The sequence below is a fragment of the Balaenoptera physalus genome, assembly GCF_965194825.1.
Source record: "Balaenoptera physalus genome assembly, chromosome: 9".
Classification (NCBI taxonomy): domain Eukaryota; kingdom Metazoa; phylum Chordata; class Mammalia; order Artiodactyla; family Balaenopteridae; genus Balaenoptera; species Balaenoptera physalus.
The window spans coordinates 38742414-38765656 of NC_138888.1; the positions used below are offsets into that span (position 1 = coordinate 38742414).

Sequence of the window (23243 nt, forward strand, 5' to 3'; positions counted from 1 at the left end):
GCATAATTTCTTTACATAAAGCTTTTTTAAAGATTCAAATTTTTATAATCCTATCAACTCTTAACATTTCTATATTCTTTCAATCTAAATGTAGCCTGAGTCAGAACTTCATCAGTGGGTATTGGTACCAGTTCATAGGGTTACCATGTCAAGGGGTTCCTGGAAACTTCTATTTTCTATCCCCAGACCATTTTAGTCACTCTTCTGCAAAAGGCTTTGGGCCCCCAATGAGGGGTTAAGCCAAGGAATCCTGGCTCCCTTGTCAATCTTTAACTTGATTAACTGGCCTGTTGCCCTTAGTGATTACTGATCACAATTCTCATAGTAATCGACACCTTTCAGCTTTTCAGATTTCTCCAAACTGGTATAAACAGACGAACTTATTTGGATTTCTTTAATGTTGGTGGATGAACAGGGGGCCACTTTGGCCACCCAGCCTTTGGTAGCGCTATATTAGTACCTTTATGGTAACCCCATCAATGTCTGTTTTATTCATCCTGATGCTGGATGGCTTTATTAAAGGTTCAGGGTCTTGTTCTACCTGTCCAAAAAGAATTTTGGACAAGGAATGCAATGGAAAACACACAGAGACTGAAGCATAAAGAGAAACAAAGAAGCAGTTTATTAAGAAGCGAAAGTATGCACTCCGAGAAGAATGTGGGTGTCCTCGCAAGTGAGGAGCGCCCCGCGGGTTTTCTGATTTCCCTTTTTATTTCATCTTAACCTTTGAATAGGCATGAGTTTTTTCTATTAGGTGCAGAATATTCATTGATGAGAAAGTTGAGGCGGGGCGATTATCTCATCCATCCATTCTTGTGCACTGGGCTCCTGAAGCCACCACACGTGCATCCTGAGAGCTATTTCCCCTTAAGTTTTCCCTTACCAGTTGAGCGCCACCCTGGAACGTTGTATAGTGGTCATTTGAAGCCTGGACATTTTTACTGCACATGCTCGGTCTTGCTCCGCGGGCTTTGTGATCAGGGTTCCCTATTCAGATGTCACAAAGCTTAATCAAAATCTAATTTATGTTCTTGTGGCTGATGCCATTCTTCCATGTTTCATGATCTCATTAAGTGCAAGACAATGAGGTGGCTTTGCCTTTTTGCCTAACGCCTATACATGAGTGTTACCGGAGAGTAGGTTCTTGTCTCATCGCAGAAAGTATTCAGAGAGGAGACAGGAAAGTCAAGAAAGCAAAGCTAGGATTTATTTAAGCGATAGGATGCTCTCAAAGGAAGAGCAGACAGTATCAGTTGAGTAGCTGTGCTGTTTACAAGATGTTTGGCTTCCTGTCATTTGGCCCATGTCCCCTTTCTCTGTTTATATCTAGCTATCTGCCTTCTCTAACATTACCCCTTCAAGGAGTCTGGACCCTTAAAATCTTTTAAGGGGTAAAGGGTTGGTCCAACTTCTGTAACTGGGTCGACCTGAGCATGGGCGTTGTCCCTGCTGCCTGTGGGTGCAGATCTCCTTGCTGTCGGTCAGAGACAGGGGTCTTGGGGTTTTTACAGTGGTGGAGATAGAGTGGGGAGTAGAAGGAGGCAGCAACCTTGTCCAGTGGATGTTGATAGTCCTCATCTTCAGGAGGGATGGGCTGAAATCCTTGTTGCATCGTCATTTGAAGTTGGAGTTTTCTGAAGCCATGGGGTTTTTTCCCTTGGCACCTCAGGTTTCGATACAGCAGCTGTTAACAGGGAGAAATTGGAGTATATCTGAGTATAGTTATTAGTTATATTAAACATTAGTCCTGAATATTGTCTAATCCCTATGCTGGCTTTCTCTTGTGTATTGTTAACTATTATTGATATTATGCTTTTATTGTGAGTTTTAGTTTTCTTTATTCCAGTCACTAGGTTCTCCCACCAGACAGTGACATTCCCTACATATTGGATATTGGCAGTCTGGTTGGTGTCTGTTACCCAACTGTGATTATTGAAAACTAGAGTTTGATTGTAGTATGTTTCATTCAGCCATCGTAATTCTTGTCCCTGGATGCTAATACCAGTAAAACAGAGGCTAGCTTTGCCTAAAAGCTGAAATATCCTTCCCTCCGATTTGGAGGAGGGTATCTGTTCCAGAGAGTTTGGCTTCCAGTTGGTTCCTGCCCCAGTCCTTCCTTCCTTACCACACTGGGTGGTCAATGAGAACCCAGCATATTTTGCTGTCAGCCCCATCAGGTCCTTCAAGAGGTGGGGAGTCCTAAAAAAGACGTACGTAGGTCCTCTGGGGAGGTGTGGTCGTGGGGCAGATCCAGCAGTCAGATGAGTTAGTTCCTTTAGCAGTGACATTCATGGTGTCAGATAGTGGATGTTTGTAAGCTGGAGCTGTGACGATGTGAATAACAAAGAGGACCGTTAGGATGGAGACATGACTTCCTGAGAAGCAAAAGAGCAGAGAAAAAGAGAGTTTACTGGACAGGGAGGGTATTGACACCTGGAAGGGAAGTTATTAGCCTCTTTTAGGGTGATTTTTACAGGACTGACAAACTTTGTTTTCCCTGGGGTTCCCTGATCCCAGACCTGTGGATCTATAAGTTGTTTTTTGTTTTTTAATTTGGGGGAAATACTTTGGGCTGGACTGTCCATAAGGCATAATCCAGCCTTAAATAGGCCTTGGTTTTAATTTTTAGGGCGAATAAGACTGAGAGAAAATCCCTTCCCAATAAATGAACTGGGGCATTTAGGCATGACAAGAAACTTGTGAGTTACAAGGGTCTTTCCCCAGGTGCAAGTGAGAGGGGTGGTGAAGTGTTTTAGCCTTGGCCTTCCTTGTACCCCAACAACAGAGCAGGTTTTGGGGGCAAGGGGCCCAGTGTGAGAAGTCAGGACAGAGTAAGTGGCTCCCGTGTCCACTAGAAAGTGGACAAACTGACCTGCCACGTCAGTGGTCACCCATGGTTCCTCCCGTGTGATGATCACTGTCTTCTCGGGAGCCTTGGGAGGTCCCAGGTCCCGTCAATCAACCACTGCCATGACTGGCATGGGGGAATTTCCTGCTCCCTTCGGAGCTGGGGACATTCCCTCTTCCAGTGGCCCATCTTCTTACAGAGTGGGCATGGCATCTTGGGTGGAGGCTGGGAACTGTTTCCCGGGTATTCCCTGCTCCAGTGTTTGAGGCTCCCATAGCTAAAACAGGTTCCCTTTCCTGGCGGGGGTCTTCTGGGAGTACTTTTGGGGTGACCAGGAGGTGGTTAGGTCTTGTCATGAGAGCTGCCAAAAGCCTGGCTTGCCGTGCTTCCTTTCTTAAGTCACGCTGTTCCTTCCTTTCTTCCTCAGCCTGGTCTCTATTGTTAAAGACACTGAAGACCATATCAATAAGAAGGTTGAGAGGGTTTGGGGCCCCATGGAAGCTTTTGAAGCTTCTGATGGATGTCTGGGGCTGATTGGCTGGTGAAGTGGGTTGTAAATACAATGTGTCCCTCGAAAGTGTTTGGGTCTACATTCATATACTCTCTGAGGGCGTCTACCAATCAGGTCTGAAATAGGGCTGGATTTTTATCTTGGCCTTGGGTTATCTCCTTAACCTTACAATAGTTAACAGGTTTAATTATGCATCAATTCATCCCTTCAGTAAGGCAAAGGATTATGTGGTCCCTTCTAGTGATACCAGGCTGACCTGGCTGATAGTCCCAATTCGGATCCCAGCTGGGAACCATTAGAGGTACTGCTGTCATGCCCACAGGGTGCTGATGAGGTTGGGCAACGTATAATCCGTCAGCATGTTTGACCGTGTGCCCAAATACGGGGTCTTTTCCTCGGTGTGGCAGCAGTGGGAAAGGACAATATTTAGGTCCTTCCAGGTAAGATCAAAGGAGAGAGTCAGTCCCTGGAATTCTTTGGTGAACCGGCTGGGGTCCTCCCAGAACCTGCCCAAGCGAGTGCGGCACTGCTTGAGGTCAAAGAAAAAGGGGTGTGGACTCGGGTAATTCCCTGAGGCCCGCCTACTACTTCCTGAAGGGGGCAAAGCAGCTCTGGCTGCGCTTCTGGTACGGAAGGGTCAAGAGGCTTATAAGGCAGGTGAGGGGCTGAAGATGGTAAAAGAGTGTTGGGGCTTGGGTCGTCTGTCTGGGGCTTGTGTTCCTCCAGGGGTGCCACTAGAGAGGGCATTTGTACAGCCTGAAAGGCTCCCAGCTGGCAAGGTTCCCTAACATAGGACTTGCATAGCTCCAGGTTCTCTCTTAGGGCCATAAAAGCCTGAACCTAAGGAACTGCTACCCATTTTCCCTGCCTTTGGCAACAATGTCTAACTGTAGGATGGTGTTATAGTTGAGGCTTCCATTCTCTGGCCAGGCCTCATCGTCCTCAATGGGGCAAAGCTGTGTTACAAAAGAAAATGAGCTTTTTCCGTTTTAAAGCATCTGGAGAAAACTTGCCCCAGTGACTCAGAACGCACCTGAGGGGTGAGTCCTTGGGGACGGAGGAGGTGTGTCCCATCGTTCCTTCGGGGAGAGGCCGCTCCTGTAACAGAGAGGAGCACCAGCCTTAGGAGGGCCCATGGGGGGTCCCTAAGACAGGGCTGGTTCCAGGCCTCCCAGTACACGCAGCCCATCGGCCCTAGCCTAAATGGGGATTAGCTACCCCCCCTTACGGCGGTCCTGCTGGGGCCTATGTCCTATCCTGGCATCCTTGGTACCCAGGATGAGTGACCTTCCTCGAAGGCGTCTCTATAGATTTTAAGTCCAGTGATTAATCCCTGTGTTCCAGGGTATGTTCCCCTGGAACGGACAGCCTCATTGTTCTAGGACCTGTTTAGTCAGGGAACAATCCTTTCTCTAAAAGGGTGGTAAGTTTATGAAAATAGGCCCTGGGCCTTCAGGGAGGTGGTTGTGAAAAAAGCGTCTCTTTTCCCTTCGCTTTTGTGGGCAGCGCCGCTGGGTCTCAGTCCCGTCGCCCCCTCCATCCAGTGGGCTACGGCGGAGTGGTGCAGGGCGGGATGCGGCAGCACCAGGCAGAGGCACTACATCTGCCCTTGAGGGGACAGAGGGCCCGGCGGCCCTGTGAGGACACTCCCAATCCCTCAACCCGGAGGAGGCAAGCGCAGTGGGGACACCGGTCACCGCCGGGGCTCGTACCCCCTGGGCGTGGCCATGTGCGCTACCCACCCCTGGGCGAGGCCCCTGCCTCCTAGGGCGAGGCGGGGAGCGGGGGCAGGGACAGGCCCAGTTTACGGGAGGGGGCGGAGCCCCGGGAGCGCGCACGGAGGCGGCGGCGAATGCTGGCGGCCTGGACGCGGCCCCAGCACCGTGAGCCCCACCTGCGACACCCAGACCGCCTGCGGCCGAGGGAGCTCCCGAGGGGACTGCGGCACCGCCTCTGTGCGAACCCTCCTACAGTCTGAGTGAGGCTGCATTTTATATCGCCACACAACTGAACCCGAGGACCGTTAGTTTAATGGTGGATAAGGCAAAGCCAGAGGGCAAAGCTCCTGTGGTTCGGGTCGCTAGCTGCCTGTGAGACGGGCTGGAAACTTTTCCTGACTTGCCCTGCACAGTGAGAAGTGCAAGACCTCCCGGTGAGGTTGGAAAGTGCCTGGCAGATTTCTTTCCCCCCATTTCCGGCCGAGTAAGGCGCAGAAGGAAGAATGGAAGGAGTGAGAGAGGGAGGCAGAGACGGTAGGCGGAAGTGCACCGATAGTAATCCTGTAAGGGGAGCCGCCGGGAGGGGGCGGTGTTACGCTTTTACCTGTGGGCCGAAAAGCCTTGCGTGGCAATTGCCTCCAGGTGGGCGGACAGGCCTATCCTCTCTTCAGTCCGTTCCACGTCTGACTCATCCTCTTGCGAGAGAGTTCTCGTGGTGAGTGTCCTAGTGGCTTTTACAGCTGGACCCACGGGCACATCATGGCGACAATTGGTCTGAAAATGCGACAGTGAGAGAGAGAGAAATGGCGGGAAGTCAGGCAGAGCCTCTCAAGCGCAAGGTAGGCAAGAGGCTGAGGCTTACCGAATTCTCCTGGCTGTTCCTCGCCAGAGATGTTACTGGAGGGTGGGTTTTGTCTCGTCACAGAAAGAATTCACAGGTGACAGGGAGGTCAAGAAAACAAAGCGAGGCTTTATTTAAGTGATAGGATGCGTAGGATGCTCTCAAAGGGAGAGCAGGCAGTATCAGATGAGTAGCGTCTCTGAGCTTTTTTGGCAAGCCGGTTATGTGCGGTGTAGATATGAAGGGGCAGAATATTCATTGGGGAGGGAGGGTTTTGGGGTCTTATTCCCTGATTTTCATTCCTGAGGGGAGGAGGGATTTTTTTCCATATTTAATCTTGGCGGGGAGTGTCATGGCATTGGTGCATGATGGGAACTTGTTATCTGCAAGGCTAATTTTATTGTAATGAGAACAGTCCCGCCCTTTCCCACATTTCTTTGTGTGCCTCCAGGACACTTATCACCGCATAATGTGTGGTTTCCTGTCAGTCTGGAGGTTCCTGTTTTTCTTTGTCTGCTCAAGGACCCCCACTGTTTATTATTTACAAGATGTATGGTTTCCTGCCATTTGGCCCATGTTCCCCTTTCTCTGTTCACATGCAGCTATCTGCCTTCTCTAACATGAGGCTGTCCTTGGGCCCAGTCCTATCTTTCCTGCCTCAATCCCATTTTTAATAGCCATCTAAAGATTTCCACACTGCAGTCCATGCAGTTTCCATGAGTCCTGTGACTCTTCTCTTTCTGATTTCTCTTTGTTCCATCTCTTTCAATACTTGCTTTATTGACTTTATTTCTTAATAACTCTTTAAAAAATTTCGCCTTGTTGGGAAGAGTCCCTTGACTCTCCCCTCAACCTCTTTTCATTATCTTGTTAATTAACATAATATTTTTATTAGCATCTGTAAGATCCATGAGGGAAAGCTGAGACTGCTTCTTGAAAGTGTTTTTGTTTTGTTTTTTTTAATTAGGGAAGTTCTTAAGGCTAGCCATTATATTTCTTTGATTCACTTTTTAATTTGGTCTTTCCATAGGTACCAATAAAACATCTGTTTATGATGACAGCTCTCTAAAAATTTACCAATTTAGAAGTTTTTCCAATTCAGAGGACCCATAATTGGCAAGTAGGATCTTAATAGTGATTCCAACCAATAAGTCTTTCTATGGTTTAACCAAAGATGCAAGAGGTGTCCCCAAAGGAGAGTGCAAAGAGATGCAGCCCTCATAAGATCCAAAAAGTTCACTCCAAAAATAATCTAAGAAAGCAAAGATCTTTGTTGCACAGGCAGTAAGGATGATGTAGTGCCTGCACTAACAAAGCAAAAAAGGTTGAGATGAAAATGGCTCCTTTTCAATGGCTCCTTAACAACTTCCCTATAGGTTGTTAAGGGAGGGGCAGTAGTTGTCTCTTAAGCCTGTAGGATCTCTGTTGCCCGAGCTCAAAATAATCCACATGCCGAAGGGGCACATCTTGGGGAGGTCTGTTCTGAGCCTCCACACTACTAGCCATACAGAAAGGTCCCTTCTAAAGTCATACGTAAACATTCTCTAAACAGTCATGAGTTCAAATCTCTAGCACTATGTAATATTCAAACTCTTGAAAATAATTCCCAAGTGCCATGGTTTTAGATTTCTTGATACCATTTATTGACTTTCTAGTTGCCTTCATAATTTATTTCATCTACCTACATTCATGATTTTGAAGGTTTGTTGCCATAATGTATAAGAAATTAAAGAATATGTAATCATTAAGATGCAAAAAAAAAAAAGAAAAAAATATGTAGATTGGTATATCTTATCTGGGGGAGGGGAATGGAAGAAGTTAGAGAATGGAAGCCTGTATGGTATGCCCATTGTTTCATATAAAAAATTATATAAAGCTTCATAAGTGTGCAGAAGGAAAATTAATAATATTATTTTTGTTGGTGAGACAATACATAAGATGAAGTGAGAAAGCACTAAATATGGCTTGCATTTTGAAAAATAAGGAATGAGAAACAAGGTTTAATCTGGGCATATTAACTTAGAGAAAATGCAAGTGATAGACTTTGACTGACAATTACAGAATAAAACAATTCCTGCCAAGTTTATTGCTCTGCATGTATCCAGTATTTATAAAACATTTGTGCTTCCATCTGCTTCTGTTTGGGATTAGTGGAACACCTGTTATTATTTAGTTAGAGTTCATTATTAATTATTGGTAATGAGTTTTTAAAACTACAACTTGATTTTTCCCTCTGGGATGAAGTTTCCTTTTTTTTTGGATAATACTGTCCCACCCTCAAAAGTAGCCCAAATTACAGTTCAAATTTGAAAAACCTTGTTAAATGTGCTAATGCCATGATGTCTCATATGTTGCTTTTTTTTTTTTTAAAGATTGATTGATTGATTGATTGATTGCTACGTTGGGTCTTCATTTCTGTGCTAGGGCTTTCTCTAGTTGCGGCAAGCGGGGGCCACTCTTCATCGCGATGCGCGGGCCTCTCACTATCGCGGCCTCTTTTGTTGCGGAGCACAGGCTCCAGACGCGCAGGCTCAGTAGTTGTGGCTCACGGGCCTAGTTGCTCCACAGCATGTGGGATCTTCCCAGACCAGGGCTCGAACCGTGTCCCCTGCATTGGCAGGCAGATTCTCAACCACTGCGCCACCAGGGAAGCCCCACATGTTGCTTTTTTATCTCATCAAATAAAATACTTCTGACTAATATTGTCCTAAAATGTTTTAGCTATCTGAAGATGAACTGAATTGCTCTTTCTCTACAGTGAATATGCAGTATCCTATGGCCAGAAACAATCCCCACCTCAATTACAGGGACCATCTTAATTAGGCAGAATGAGCTATAGGGATCAGATCATTTTGTTGTATCCAGTTAAAGTTCTCTTATACTGACGCACTCTATATTAAGTTGAAAAATTAAGAAAATTCTGTTTAAACCTGGAAAATTAGTGTATGCTACTAAGGCCAAAACTATGAGCAACTGGAGTAGACAGATGTCTACGATGTGTAATTTTAGGGATATTATGGACATTGAAGAGCTCCTTTTTTCAAGAAATACTTTCTCTGCTGCCCTTCAATAACTAACAACCCCACCATTAGATCTCCTGGATGTGTAGATGTTCAATGTAATAGGATGCATTTTGAATAGCCCCTGACCTACTTTAGGGAGGAGGGAGGGGAAGAGGAAGAGAGGGAGAGACTGAGAGAGAAGGAGAAAGAGAGAGATCCCATCTTCACATGGGGGCTGTCCTGAAGCTGATGACCCCCACTTTTCCTCTAGGGCTAAAGTGTCTAGTTGTCATTTTCTTTTTTTTAATTTACTTTTTATTTTTCAATTTCTATTGAGTTATGATTAACCCACAATATTATTATATTAGTTTCAGGTGTACACCTTAGAGATTGATATTTTTATACATTATGAAATGATAACCACAATAAGTCCAGTTACCATCCATCACCATACAAAGTTTTTGCAACACTTTTGACTATATTCCCTATGTGTACCTTACATCCCCATGACTTGCTTATTTTATAGCTGGAGATTTGTACCTCTTAATCCCCTTCACCTATTTTGTCCATCCCCCAACCCCCTCCTCTCTGGCAACCACCAGTTTGTTCTCTGTATCTATGAGTTTGTTTCTGTTTTATTTTGTTTGTTCATTTGTTTTGTTTTTTATGTTCCACATATAAGTGAAATCATGTGGCATTTGTTTTTCTCATTCTGATTTATTTCACTTAGTATGATAGCCTCCAGGTCCATCCATGTTGCCTCACATGGAAAGATTGCATACTTTTTTTTATGTCTGGGTAATATTCCATTGAATATAAATATATATATATATATATATATATATATATATATATATATATATATATATACCACATCTTCTTTATCCATTCACCTATTGATGGATACTTAGGTTGCTTTCATATCTTGGCTATTGTAAATAGTGCTGCAGTGAACATAGGGGTGCATACATCTTCACAAATTAATAGTCTTATAAGAGAACTATTAAAACTGGTCAAAGCAGACTTTGGTGGCAACTCTGAGACTCAATTTACAGTGTCTTTTGTCTATTTGTTTTTTGTTTGTTTTTAGAAATTTATAGTACAGATGGTCAAGATAGAAGCCTTTAGATTTATTAATCTTTATCAACTTTCCAGTAACTCCAATCTCCTTTTCCATACTTTGTGGCTAAGCACATTTTTCTTAAGCGACAGCTTACTGATAGTTTCATTCATTTAGGTAGACTCTTTAAAAGAGACATCATGATTTTGCTAGGCATTTTCATACTCCCTCTTCATCAGCTTCCACTTGGGCCAAATAAATTGCATGCATTACTGGACAGAGTCAACCAAATTAAACAAGAGACACATTTCTATGAGTAAGAAATCACATGGCTCACAGACCCCTTTATACTTACTATAGATAAAGAAATCAATTTAAATGTCCAGTACAAGGACCAGGGCTAGTGTGCTTTCGCGTAGTAATTTTAACACTTTTTTTCAGATTTTCATCTCTGTAGCCATTATGATTAAAGTTCAATACAAGCTAAAGTTTATCCCTTAGAAGTTATCCCACTATTGAAATTCCAGCTACTGTCTGACTTTTACTTGAGCCAAGAATTTATGTCAAGGTAATTTATTCTACTTTCTGTGTCATTTATTCTCTTAAAATTGAAGGTATTCACCTATCAAAATCTTTTCTGACTATAATAAGGTATTCTTCGGCAGCCCACATTCCAATTCTATGGGTTTTAAGTCCATCGCTAGAAAGAGCCTCAAGGAATAAGTTAGTACTCTCATTTTATTAAGATCCTTTTCTTGAACTTCAGTGGTGCTTAACTGCATTTTTGGTTTGATCCTGCTGAGACGAGGTCAAATGTAATTGCATTATAGTCACTGTTATTCAATGGTTTAATCTAATGTATTTCAGAGCTCAATTGGCTGTATTGGAGAAGACTAAGTAAAATTTAGCCTTGCTCTACTCTCCTTCAAAAAATCCTGCTCCTAAAAAACATACTCACTGTAGTTCCAAACATCTAATTATTTTCACAGAACAAAAGCTTTGGGAGTTTTGATGTTTACTCAGTAAGCTTTTGTTGAATCCTCTCTATAAGCTGATAATCCAGAAAAGAGATAAGACATAGTACAAATAATTTTATAACTAAGGAAAACTTGATAGGTATGCAGTAGAGGTTCAGAAAATGTACAAGCTAATCTCAGGATACTACAACAAATAGTTATCTCCACTTATCATTTGGACCTCTTAATGTTTTTAATAGTTTAAATCATTTAAAAATTGTTCACAGAAGTAAGATTAAAGGAATGGTGAAAATTGTGATAAAAACTTAAACATAGCAAAGTTAAATGTTTATTTCATCAATTCCCTGGTTTTGAAGGTGTGTACACTCCAAATTGGAAACATCTTCCAAAAGGAACTAAAACCCCTCTTCAACTATCATGCATAAACCTACAATGTATCCACCTTGTAGAAACCAGTTCCAGATTTCAAACACATCTTTAATAGACTCTAGGATGTTATTACTTCAAATTCTTTCAGAACTTGCATCATCAAAATGCAACAGTTGAATTTCTGAAATTTTTGATGGCTCATAATTTTGTTGGAAAGACGATGTCATCTTGATTCCATAATTGTAAAACATTTTTATTTTTAGATTTATAAACATTAATAAGAATGATAAATCCAATAATTTAAAAATTTATACATTATTAATCCTTCTGACTTCCTTAGCATTTGTACACTTAAAGAACATAAATTTTGGCACTCAGATTTTATAAAAGACGAAAGAGTACTATAACATAACCTTTAACGAAAGAGATGTTTCACGTTCTTGTCACAAAATATTGCATGATAAAGTCCCAGTTGAAGAACTAACCGGATGAGAATACCGTATTCCCTTTTTGTCCTTTGAAATATATTGTTCACTCATTGATTGTTGGGTTTGAGAAAATTCATTGTCATGTGAAGATTCATAGTCTAAAATTTCACTTGAACAGTCAATTTCAATTTCACCCTAATCATTAAGGTTTAGTGTACTGCTGTCTGTCTTTTTGCATTCATCTTCTGATTTACCCAATAAGTTAAAAAGCTTTGTGTGTCAATATTCTTCTCTTTGCAGTAATGGATGGAAAATAAAAACTCTAAATTCTAAACTGTATTAAATGAAACTAAAAGTAGACCGTAAAAATGTCTCCAGGCTTTATACCATCTTGAATGATGATGCAAAACTTTAGTCAACACAATGAAAAAACTGAATGATGAGATAATGATGATTTATCTTACAACTACATCATCCTTCTGGACAATTCCATCATTATTCTATTTTCTTAAATTTTTTTCTCCTTAGCATTGTTGGGAATAATTGATGAGTAATGATGAAATAATTCCTAAGTTGATGAAATAGAAAATGTTCAAGATATGAGAAAAATAAGATCATGAATATCACATAATGTATGATTTTTAAAACTGTCCAATGGTGCTACATGATAATTACAAGATAGAAAGAGTTTTATTGTTTAAAAATAATTAATTTTAATTATTGTTTAAAAATAATTAATTATAGATCTTCTTTGGAAGATCTGTAAGAAAAAATAAGACAAGGAATATTAGTCTCTACAAATAGTGAGAATAGCTCAAAAAAGAAACAAAAAAACTAAGATTGGCTTCAGTGGACCCAGATAGTACACTGGGAGCCAATGGAGAGAATGTAAAGGTGGGGGGCCACACAAGCCAGGATTTAAATACTTTGCTGTGGGGTTTTTTTTGGGGTCTTTAGTCTGGAGAATTTCTTTATAAAATTCATTTCTTAAGATTCTTAAAATGATAATATATGCACATGTCCTTCCCCAAATTTTTTTGCTTTCTCTTTTACTATGGAAATTTACTGCAAAAAGATAGTGCTCCTAGTGTGAAAGTAAAGAGAAAATCTTATGGAAGAGGTAAAAATTGAAATGGACCTTGAGAAATTGGTAGGATATGCCTATATCAAGTTAAGGATAAAGACATTTAAGGCTGAAGCGATAATAATTAAGGCACAGAATCACAATATATTGAAATGTTCTTTTGTGACTGTCAATTCTTGAGTATTTACTTTTTGCTAAATCTTATTTAATCCTTATAACACTTTTAGAGTAGTGTGTTATCATTCTTGTTTTATAGATGAGAGAACTGAGGCAGAGAGTTCAAGTGTTTTGTCCAGGTCATACACTGTGTGGACAGAGAATTTAAACCCAGGTCTGCCTAATTCTAAGGCCCTCAGGATTAAGATGAAATCTCTCAGCTTCCCAGACTTAGGGAACTGTCAGTGGTTCACTCTGATTGGCACTCAGGGACCTAGAAAGAGAAACAAGATTGGAAACGTTGTGCAAGATGGTTCAGAGAGAATGAAATAGGAAGGACCAATTAGGGTAAGTCCGAGGAGAGGAAGTAAATCTTGACCTTGGGAGGTGGTATGAAGGTAACTAAGTTGATTTTAGAAATATCACAAAAGTAGACTTGTGGGATTTATTAATATTGATACCATAGGAAAGGAAAGGAAAAGCTTATTCAGAGATTGTTGGCCTGGAAACCCAAAAAGATGCCCTAAATAGGAAGTAAAGGAAGAGAGTGCCCACTGGAGTGGGCAGAGCTGGAGAAGTAGGAGACTGAATTCACTTATTCTTAAAGCCACATATGGTATTCAGTTGCAAAAGGGGAATAAGTGAAAATTCCAATCCAGATGTCATTTGATAAGCATCTGCTAAATACTAAGGTTCATTCTATATACTTTCACATACTTTATTCATTTAATTCTCACAGAAAGCTCTGAAGTAGGCAGTTAGAGAATCAAGTGTGGAGCTTCGGGGAGAGGTCAGTGGTGGAGATGAGGTTGCCAGGAGACAGAGTGAAATAAGTCAAAGTACAAGCACTGAGTATCTTCTGCGTGCTCAGCAGTCCCAAACTGAGCACAATAAAGGACATAAGAATACTAAAAGATGATCTCTCTTTTAACAAGTGGTGTGGATGATTATTTGAAAGAGGAGAAAGGAACTAATTAGTAGAAAAAAGTTTAAACTTGAGAGATTGCATAACACAGGCACTAAATGTTACAAGTTTCAGAGGAGAGACATCTGTGATTTCTGGTGTCAGGGGAGATAATGTCCATCTAGAACTTGAAAAATGGATAGTATTTGACTAACTGCTGAAGAATACATAGGGCTTGCTTTGTGTATGAATGAAAGAGAAAATGAATGAGGACATAGCAGGGCATGTGAAATTGATATGTTTATATGACAATGATGATATCAGACTGGATAGGGGATAAATTAAGATTAGAAAACATTGGGGCATAAGAAGTGATGTTTGTGGTGACAGATTACAGACACTTGGTCAATCAGGCACGGCTGATATCTGGCATGGAAGAGAATCTTTGAAAGATTTAAAGTAGGACAGTGACACAAAACCAGTATTTCAGAGAGTGTGATCAGGCAGCCCTCTGCTTAAGGTATTGAAAACAAGAAAATTTGTGGAATAGTGCTAAAGCTGTTGAGTCTAAAACATGGTTTGGAAGGAAGTTGGGGCATATTTCACAAGCCATTTTTTCATGGGGGTGGCAATGGGAACTGTGTATAAGTGACTTAAGAAATTAATATTGCAACTCAAAATGCTGCAAACTATCTTGACAATTTAAGTTCACACAAGAGGTAGAAACTTAAATGAGGTCTCGATATGAATAAGAAAAGTGAAATATGTGTGACTGTTGGTCAAAACCACAGTGTATGAAGGAAAGTGCTAGAACCAGACCTGTTTATAACCTAACAGACACTAATTGCTTCCTTTTCTTCTTTGGCTGATTTCTGTTGTCTTGCATTGTTTTATTTTGATTCTTCAGAAGTAGCCGTTTAATACATGAACATTACAGGCAGTGAGAACAGGTGGTTAGGCATACAGACTCCAGAGCCAGACTGCATGGTTTCAAATCTAGGCCCTAACACTTGCTTGAAATTATAACTTTCGTCCAGTTAATCAATCTCTTTAAGTCTCCATTTCCTCCCCTGTCAAATGAGGCGGATAGTGGGATTGTTGCAGAATACATGAGCAGATGGTCAAAGTGCACTGAAAGGCCAAAGCTTTCCAAGCACTTAGTTTTTTAGAACCACATCAACAGCATACTAGACCAATTTTGCCCATTCTAGTCATCTGATGTCTTCTATCCTTGGTTCTACTATCTATATAATGTGGGTAATAATACATAATTTATAGTGTTATACTGAGGTTCATATGAAAAAATCCTGCATTATATGCATTAATGAGTTTGGTTTAAGTGTCAGATGACACTTAAACCAGATGAGTTCTACGAACCATGTTAGACTCTGTAGATATAGCAGTGAACAAGTATGTGTGATGCCTACTTCTCCTTTAAAATAGGATCATAGATACCACTTTATAGGGTAATAATGGAATAATTCATGCATAGACACATATACTTAGAACACAACCTGACTATAATATGTACTATTTAGATGTATAGTGGTAGCAGTGGTGCTCAAATATAGCAAAATTATGGTTTTCTACCCACCACTTCTTATTATCTTTCCGATTTAATTATCATATATTATTATCATCCTCTCCCTAGCAAGTCTTCCTTTACTGCCCTATATACACCTTCAAGAAACATTTTCCTTTAAATCCTTGTTGCCTCATACCTTGCCAGATACATGCTATGTTTATTGAATTGAATTCACGATGTATAATATTTATGTCACTGAAAAAAATTATTGATGATCATCCCAGAGCAACCCTCTTTATTCATTCCTAGAAATAATCTTGTTATTTAGAAAGATGACAGGTTTCTAAGCATTGCAAATAGGCCTTGTGTAAAGATTCTTAAAGGAGTTATTGGTAGTATCTCTAGAGACGGAGTCTCAGAATTAACAAAGCTGGGTTTGCTGTGTGTGTCAGTAAACTGCAGGGAGCATATAGAATTACACAGCAGTGAGAAAAAAAGAAAGAGAGCCTACACTTCATTACGGGCGTGCGTAGTTCCTGGACTTGGCCCCATGAAAGTTGCCTTCTGATTATTTGAAGTATGGGGAATCTATTTAAGATAAATGTATCCAATTTTCATAGTTGTCTCAATCAATCCATTAAACATTCTAGTCATTATAAATAGCTAGAATGTGCAGAAATAGATCCAAGCACTTCTGAGTGGCCGTGATTCCTCTGATGCTGCTCCTACTCTCTCAGTCAGCTTCATTGTGATAAAGGGCATTAGGTTTGGGGAGAAGGCCAGTAAATACTAAGAATTCTCTCCCCACAGTATAATGTTCATATCACTTTACTTTCTCTTTGTACATGTAAGGAGAACAAACTGAAGACCTAACATTTCATTTTTCTTGCTTTCTCAGAATTTTATCTCCAGCCCTTTTGAAAGAGGTGTCAGATTCTAGAAGAATGTCTTTGCTGTGAGGGTACTTTCATTACAGTGTCGTTTTGGTCTGGCCTTGTCACTATTAATGGCATGGACCTGCTGTCAGATAAGAATAAATTCCTTCTCAGGTAGCCTACCGGGACTATTCAAAGCTTGTTCTAAAATAGTCTGAAAAGGAACAAATAATACAGAGTAATTTGAATTGCTGAATGAGAAGCAAGGAAAATTAGGGCTTAATCAAAGAATTATCAAACTAATTAGGTGTTATTTATTAATGTGTCATGTCTTTTAATAATCTTATCTGTCGTTTATATGCAAGAGCGCAGATTAAAAAAGCATTCTAGTGATTATATAAATATATTCCCCTAGTGCTATTCTAAGGTTCATTTGGGTGGCCCAGAAGACAAAGAATAGGGTATTTAGGGCTTTCTAACCATTCAACTAAATGCATAGTTCTTAACCCTTTTCTTAAGCAAGTCTTATTTTATTTTATTTTTTATTTCTAAAAGCAGCCCTGTTTTAAACATAGAAATAAGTATGCCCCATGCCTATTTTGATATAACTAATTATAAACTAAGTAGTTTGATATCGCTACTTTCAGAGAGACCTAATTTGGTAAACAAATATTCCTTGTCCATAGCTTTTATTCCCGTATAGGATGTTTGTGCAAGATGAAGACAATAATGAATTTTGCAATATTAACATTAACGTTACAAGCTGAAGACTGTTCAACCAGTCACTCAGGATTTTTTGATCAGTTCTATGACTGCTATTCTAGCCTAATGTATTTTATGTTTTGGTTTTCTAAAATATTCTATGTTGAGGCACTAATACTGTTATTCCCACATAGTAGTAATAATTATTCCACATTTGAAGATAATATGTTTTGCCTATTTATCTCCTCATCAACATCCAAGTTGATATGCTGAAAGTCATCCTATCAGTCAGTCTCCCAGCAGTTACTGAACCCCTAGTATGTACTCAATGCTGGTGGTCGTAACATGAGTTTCAAAGTAGAAGGAGGTAACGATCTAGTCAGAAGTTATTACACATAAAACAATGAACAGTATAAAGAAGCTTGGGGAGAAAAGTGGAAGAAGGTACTAATTAAAGACTAAACTATATGATGCAGATTATATTCACTATAAACACCTAGAGAAGAAAGAGCCGCAGAGGCTGGAACAGGCTTGATAAAGGTGAGGTCCTAGTATTTCATCAATGTTTATCTTCAGCTTTATTCTGATTGTTATTATTAGTTGCTTACGATGAGTTTAGTATTTATCCTTATTTAGGTGGTCAGTTTTTTCAACCCAAGAGGGAAAAGGTAGTGATATAATTAGGTGTACTTTTTTATTTACAATACCTAGTGAGAAATAAATACAGGAGAAAAACTGAACAAAGTAACGTCTCATCATGTAGTTGTTATCTATACCGCACTGTGTCCTTCCAGATTAGACCCCGTGATACTTTAGTGTCTGTCCTTTGTCATGCACACTTAATTATTTATATTACATTTCTCAAATCCGCACTGCTCTCTTTTATTCAATATTTCTGCTTTGTGGTTGACATGGTGCTCTCCTGAAGAAAAAACTGTCACCTATAAACCAGTTTTTTTGCAACCACTCACATTGTTTAGGTAACGAGCACGTGTTTGGTAGACAAGGTTTGTAACAACTGTAATCTCTTAGAAATAGACATAGAAAAAGCACCAATACTCTCATATTGAAACATCCGGTGAAAAACAAACTGATGATTTAATCTTCTCTTATATGGAGTTTACATAAGATGTAAACCTTTTCCGTTTTCTATTCAGGACAATGATTACAATAATAATGATTTTTCCCCAGAGGATTATTTTTTGTGTAAATTATAAATAGCCTCCTGGCAGACACTGGATAAGCAGTGTGTATTTTTTTAAATGACAATATCAATTATACACAATTTAAAACAGGAAGAGAAGTTGGATGATTTCCAGATGTGTCATTCAGGTGAGAATATATTTGTGAATTTAATTGTGGTGTTAAGCCTATTACATAATAATTATTAACATGTCCCCATTTTATCCTTTATCTATTAAGCACAAGCATTGAAATATTTAAATTTATGTTATCTGCCTGTAGTTGAAAAGATATGGAGTTTTATCATCTTTATTAAAGCACCCAGTAGAAAATTCTCCACTAAAACAAAATGTCAACCCCTTTTTTCTCTTCCTGAGGTAAATTCCAAAACCAGAAGATTCTTTATTAATTGACTCTAGGTTCTTCCTTAGGCTTTTCATATCTCTTTGAAATGCTTGTTAGCATGGAATACTTTCATGTGTTAGGGACAATATAGGGGAAAAAAAGGAAAGAAATTTTCCTACAGGTGTATATAAAGGATAGGACAATGGCAGCATCCCTTCCCTTTGCCAAGTTCTGTGTGGTGTGGAAATAGCTATAGGGGGTGGTTGAAAGGTATCAGACTGATTCTATTTTGTATGTATGAGATCTCTGTATAAAAGAGAAGCAACACTGTTTTTCAAATGCCATACAATAGCTTTAAAAAGTACCTCCCTGTATTTGAAGATAAGGAAATACACAATGAACCTTGAAAAACATGGCTTGCCTAGAGCTGAAGAAAAACTCAGGAAGTCATCCAGACATTATTCTGTGTCTACCCTTAAAAGAGTTTTGAGGACTATTAGAGATGGTGATGACAACATTGACGATGGAAAAGATTTACCACTTACTGAGAGTTAACAGTGTACCAGGCACTGTGCGAAGTGCTGCACATGGAATTCACTGAATTCTCACCAAAACCTAGGAGGTGGGTTTAAGTTCTCCACCTCATAGATTAGGAAATTGAACCTAGAGGAAGTTGCAAAATTTGCTCAGATAGATGGATATTGTCTCCAGCACTATAGGGAGAATTATAAATATTTTTTGAAAAGGGGGTCACTGCCTCTTAGGTTTTCTTTTTCCCTTCCTTTTCTTTACTCTGTTTTGAGTGATGTAATTTAAAACAAACACACAATTTCTATTTCCATTATAGTGTAAATTTGACATGTACTCCTAAATCTTGCCAATACAACTGCCAAAGGAAGCAGGCAATCTGCCGCTAACTATTAGCTGCCTTTGTTGGTTTGTCAGTGAAGGGAATCTGGTATAGAGAGTGTAAGCAGAGTGGACGGTTATTCCATACTCAGGAGATCAGATGGCTTCTCACCAAAATTGCTGGAGGAATCTTGGATTATGGTTTACTTTTAAATTTCCTGGGTGTCTATTAAGCTGGCCATAAGGCCTGATAAAATATCCAATTCCATCATTAGATTTTTAGGTGAATTTTATCCTTAGTGGTTAGAGTGACAGCAAATTGAGATGGAAGAGAACATAGAGTAGATTTATCTCTAAGGTTGTTGGTAGGTCCTGATGTTATTGAGAATGAAAACAACAGATTCTAGTAGTTTAGGAATTGATTTAGCAATTGACTGTGCCAGCTATTCTCTGTCAATAACATCTTTGGTAGAATCCTCAAGTCAAACAACCAGAAAAGATACGAGACGGAAGGAGACATTATTTATTTTCCATGTTTAGATAGTTTACAAAAATGTCAAGCCTCCTACCTCTTAAGAAGTGAATTTGTTACTCTACTTGAAAGTTATTTTAATGCATTTTGTAAATGTAATGATTTTGCCTTGGGAGCCATCTTTTCTCTTATTTTCTCAACTTTCTGTTTACTACTCATAGTCCCAATGATCAATAATTTGTTGTGACTTGATTTTCAGTCTTTGAATAAATCAATAAAGTGTGTTGGATCTCTGAAAAGTAAAACCGAATATAAAACCTGAAGTATTAAATTTTGACTTGAGAGCTATGATATATTGAATGTACTCATATTTAGGGATATGACATGTTATAATGACCTGGTTGGTAAACAACAACCTTATTAGAACTGATACTTTTGTTTTAGTAGCAATGATCAATTAAATTAAGTGAATAATAGCTCATTATTCATTAGTCTGAAAGTTAGCATGTGATGGGGGTAGGGGCATGCTTAGGGATATAAATAAAACTTGAGATTTTTAACTCAAAATTTTATTGAAATTTTGTAATTTTTCTTAAAAATTATCTGTTTTTAATTCTATTCAATTATGTCCTTAAAATTTTAAACATAAATATAATATTTTGAATTTAGGTCATGGAAAAAATTGATTTCTAATAAGATAAGCCACTTTTACTTCTGTCACTCAGCTCACTTAGAGAACAGACATCTCCATTTTGATAAAGAATGTTAAACATGTTTGACATTGGAGAACAGCATCTCAGAGACCTAATTTGAATTAATTGTAACTTCGAAAATTGAATTGACATAACTGATGGTCGAAAACATGTGTTATTTGTATTTCAAATCATCTTCAAATGAAACAAGGATTAAAACATCCATTAAAAATATCATTATGCCATAATATAGGATACTGCACTTAAGATCTATTTTCTTTTAATTATTATGAATGTCATTGACTATAGAATTCTAAAGCATAATATAACAACATAACATTTGTACTGAATTGAAATTGTTTAACATTATTCTAGATTTCATCATATATTTTGTTCATTGCTTGTCCTTCTTTGCTATCTCTAAAATAAATGCAAACAGAAAGACAACATGCTGCTGTGCAGAGCACTGCATTGGGGATCCGCACTCATGGATCCTACTTATGTGTCATTTAGGTGAATTTAGCAAGTTGTTCATTTTCTTTGGGTTTCAGTGTTCTCAGTAAATTCTTGTTTCTTCTGGCACTAAAATCCTATTCAAGTTACATATGTAGGGACAGACATAATTCTTTAAGCTTGAAATATACCACAATGGGTAATTTCATAGTCTTTCCACTTAAGGGTAACTGTAGATTCAGAATATATTGCAAGTGTTATATTTTGATTGAGCTGTTTAACTAATGAAGCTACCTTTCTTCATCTTTGAACTTTCAGCTCAGTTTTTCCCACTAATCGTGGATAAAAGTGTTAATGTTTCACTTTCATTGAAAGATTGGTACTCATAAACAACTTGGCAAAGAGTCTCACAGAAAGAAAATGAATACTTTGGTCTGGAACTATAAATAATTGAAAAACAGAAAACCAAAAAATAAATAAGTAAAATTTTATTATTTTTAATATTTTGTTGAAACTATTTTGTACTCTACCAAGAACTAAAAATACTGTGATTTGCTCTGTTCATATTCAAACACTCTAGAAACAGTATAATAGAGTAGCATTTAGCAACATTCATTTATTCATTCATTCATATAATCATTCATTTTCTCCTTTATTCATTTTCCTTTACCAAATATGTATTGGCATTCCAGATTCTGTTCTCAAGTTGCTCATAGTCGAATGAGGATAAAAAAAAACAAAAACAGCAACAATAACAAAAAATCCCAGCACAGACTTGTAAATAAACAGATGTATTGAGAATCAGACAATAAAGTGTGCACTGGGTACTCTGGGAGCATAAAGGTTGTGAAGGGAGTGGGTCGAAGGGAATCAAAGAAGAGATAAAAGACATTTCATTGGATGACTCCATGGCAAGTAGGATATTTGCATCCTAAGTACATGAGATAGTTTTTATTTTTATAAATTGAGACTGCAGTCCATCTAATACGCCTCATTAATCTCTTTTCCTATCAGCTTTGGCCTTTGTACTAAAAGAAAAACATACAATTCATATTCCCTATTTGTCTGTTTCTTCCATCTTTACTGTCTGCCTATTGTCTCACCTTATGAATAAATATGATTTACTCTGGGGTTGACAGAGATATAATTTGGATAGCTAGAAGGGACTATTTAGGAAAAGTGAAGAAATAGTAATTCTGAAAGTCTTGAAAACCTTCCACTTGACAGTCTATCTAGAATTGTCAAAATGAGGTCAGGTAACTAAATGTGCTACTTGAGGTCAATTTAGTATCTAATTAAATAGAACGTGACCACTGAAGAAAACTATGAGACTTTTCATCTTAGGAAGTGAATATTTAAAGATCTTCTAAGAGTTATGAGTCATTTATGACAATAGATAAAATAATTAGCATTTATCTTCACCTTCCAAATAAATATTCAATAAATAGAAAAATGAAATGGAGTGAAAAACCTTTATCTTAAATGCTCTTGAAGCATGACCTTGGTTAGGCCACTTTTCCTTCTAGAGACCATTTTTTTCCACCTGAAACATTAGGGTGTTGTAATAGCTGATTTCAAAGATCTCTTCCACACCCCAAAACTCTATGGTTATGATCCTGTGCATTTATTTTTGTTAAGTCCCAGACATCAGGTATTCTGTCATAATCAGGGTACAAGGATAAATGGAACAATGATATGATCTTGAATCAATCTTATTTCCTTTCTTTAGTTGGCTTTTCCATGGAAGAATTATTTCTACCTTATAAATTGGAGATGAAGAAGAAAACATACTAATATTACCTTTATCATTTTTAATCAAAAGAATGTATGAAATATGTATTTGGCTACTAGTCCTTACTTTTCATCAAAGCAAATATGCAAATATATAATAACACATGGAAATATTAGGGAAGCTTTTTATCAGGATGCAAAAAACCTTTCCAGTAGAAACATTTTGGCCTGGAGGATGCTCTTTGATCTAAGAGCTTGAAGCTTATGGTGTTTTAAACACCCTGGAGTAGGGTTGCATAGCCAATTTATACTAAATAATCCATTTGCTTAAAATTTTTCTAAAATCATGAAAAAAATCTTGAAAATTAATTACCAATATGATATATTTTTGCAATAATCCAACAAAGTAACTATGGCTTCTACTTCAGTGTCTTCTATATAAGTCCTCTGGCAAAATTGAAAACTACATAATTCAAGTGACATCAATGACTAAGTAATTAGTCCATAAACAGCATCTAG

The 23243-nt window shown here is 38.6% G+C and overlaps 1 protein-coding gene and 1 long non-coding RNA gene across 16 annotated transcripts in view; one reads left to right on the forward strand and one right to left on the reverse strand.

Moving 5' to 3' along the window:
* Positions 1 to 23243, forward strand: part of TRDN (triadin) — a 376317-nt gene that overhangs the window by 140344 nt on the left and 212730 nt on the right. The window lies entirely within an intron of this gene.
* LOC309666923 overlaps positions 600 to 23243 on the reverse strand; it is a 59867-nt gene continuing 37223 nt past the window's right edge. For both annotated transcript variants that reach the window (XR_014267343.1, XR_014267344.1), the window contains 3 exons: positions 5682 to 5851; positions 4393 to 4457; positions 600 to 2375 (listed from right to left, as the gene is read on the reverse strand). This is a non-coding gene — a long non-coding RNA (uncharacterized lncRNA). The remainder of the gene's footprint in view (positions 2376 to 4392; positions 4458 to 5681; positions 5852 to 23243) is intronic.